General features: G+C 40.8%; 1 pseudogene; it reads left to right on the top strand.

The window, feature by feature from the left end:
• Positions 1-1,093, top strand: LOC141517821 (putative monooxygenase p33MONOX pseudogene; annotated as a pseudogene).
• Positions 1,094-2,423: the final 1,330 nt, after the last annotated feature.

The following is a 2,423-nucleotide window of genomic DNA, read 5'->3' as shown; positions in this document are numbered from 1 at the left end:
CCCTTCTCACCGTCTGTAGAACCTCTGCATGAGAGCTGCTTGGGACTTTTGCTAGTGTCATCACTAGCTGCAGAATGTTCCCTTTTGACATCTTTGTCCTAACTACATAACTTCCATAGACTTTCACCTGTGGGAATCAGGATTCTGGATATCTATCTAGAGAAACATCTGGATCACAGTCTTTCATGGCATCATCCAGAGAGCCAGATGTGCCTGCTATTGAGCACAGTACAGGTGGGCTTCTAGGCAAGATGACTTTGCCAATTGGAATGCAGCGGTGGGCATTCAGTTATGATGATGTCCTGGAGGATCCCACACAGATGACTCCGTCTTCATCTGACATGTGCAGTAAGGTTCTTTGGGAAAAGCTGGTCATTCCAGATCGGAAGTACCAATTGAGGAGGGAGACAATAATTTCTCCATAACCCCCTCAGCTTCCAGTGACCAAATGAACAAAGTCCCAGTGGTGAAGGCCAAGGCTACTCATGTCATCATGAATTCTCTAATTACAAAGCAGACACAAGAGAGCATCCAGCACTTTGAGCAACAGGCAGGGTTGAGAGACGCAGGGTACACTCCTCATAAAGGCCTCACCACAGAAGAAACCAAATACCACCGTGTGGCGGAGGCAGTCCATAAATTGAAGTTTCAAAGTGGAGATATGACAAAAGAAGATAGACTGACTGCTTCAGCCCAGTCCACTCCAAGTAGTACACCCCATTCTTCTCCTAAGCAAAAACCCAGAGGTTGGTTTTCTCATGGATCTTCTACTTCCTTACCTGGCCTAGACATTAGCAGCATGGATGCTGGGAATGGAGACAGAGACAAACCCTCATCTGAAAAATGGAACCTTTTTGGATCAAGAACCCTTCAGAAATCTGACTCAGGTTTCAGTGTCCAGTCCTTCAGAGGTAATCAGAAGCTATCACCAATGGAACTTATTCGAGTTCAGGCTACTAAAATTGCAGACAATCCAGCAGCCTTCAAGCCACCTAAAATGGATCTTCCAGGGATGGAAGGAAAGAAACAATCTCACCTGACCCATAACCTCAAACTAAGGGACATGAATGTGTTGACACCTACAGGGTTCTAAATCTCCCTTTTCATATGAGCAATATTGTTTTCCCTGGTGATCCTCTGTTATCTTACACTTTTCTTTCTTTCCATCTACCTTGCACTTGACATAGGAAAGATATCATCCATTTACATTTCTAATAAGGATGATATTTCTGGGGAGTTGGTGATTGTTTCTTTAAATTTGTAACAACGCTTAAATCTTTCTAATGCAGGAAGATGTATTCTGTAATGTCCCAAAGTTGGTTTAAATAACTTCTCAGAGTACAGTTGACTACAGCCAATTATTGAACTATAGAACTAAATTAATTGTAGGGGGCAAGGGAAATAAAAGCTAGTAGACTTTGTTCTGCATATTTATCCAAAAAAAAAAGTTTGATAGTCTTGCGGTGGCTAGGTGGTGTAGTGAATACAGCACCAGCCCTGGAGTCAGGAGTACCTGAGTTCAAATCCGGCCTCAGACACTTAAAAATTACCTAGCTGTGTGGCCTTGGGCAAGCCACTTAACCCCATTTGCCTTGCAAAAAAACCTAAAAAAAAAAAAAAAGTTTAATAATCTTAATGAATTCACAGTAGAATTCTTTGACTTCCCTACCCCATCCCCATCCCTTGGCCATTCCTTTACCAGTAGACCTATTTCCTTTTCTAACATTGGATTATTCAATATCTCTACTTGATCTTCTGATAAACTGCATATTATATATATATATTTTAGATTTTTTGCAAGGCAATGGAGTTAAGTGGCTTGCCCAAGGCCACACAGCTAGGTAAATATTAAGTGTCTGAGGCCGGATTTGAACTCAGGTACTCCTGACTCCAGGGCTGGTGGGTGCTCTATCCACTGTGCCACCTAGCTGCCCCCATATTTTATATTTTTGAAGCTATTCTTCTATTCCTTTTGTGTTCTTAGTTTTGTTAACAAACAACTATATCTATTATATGTTATTTTTTTTCTTCTTTTTTTTGCTGGAATTTCCTCTCATCATTTTCTATTTCATTTATTTGATTGACTGCTCTTTCTTTTTAATCAGAGTAGCTAAAGGTTTATTAAAGGAACAGCTTTTCATTTTGTCTGTCATTTCATTTTTTTTGTTTTGTTTTGTTTTTAGGTTTTTTGCGAGGCAATGGGGTTAAGTGGCTTGCCCAAGGCCACACAGCTAGGTAATTATTAAGTGTCTGAGACCGGATTTGAACCCAGGTACTCCTGACTCCAGGGTTGGTGCTTTATCCACTGCGCCACCTAGCCGCCCCTTGTCTGTCATTTCTATGGGGTATTATTTTGCTTCCAATATTTTTAATTTCCTCCCTAATTTTAAATATCTCCTCTTTTGTGCTTATTTTAGACTTGT

The sequence above is a fragment of the Macrotis lagotis genome, chromosome 1 (genome assembly GCF_037893015.1).
Source record: "Macrotis lagotis isolate mMagLag1 chromosome 1, bilby.v1.9.chrom.fasta, whole genome shotgun sequence".
Taxonomy (NCBI): Eukaryota; Metazoa; Chordata; class Mammalia; order Peramelemorphia; family Peramelidae; genus Macrotis; species Macrotis lagotis.
Note: the sequence above shows the minus strand (reverse complement) of the source record. Positions and strands in the feature narration are given on the sequence as shown.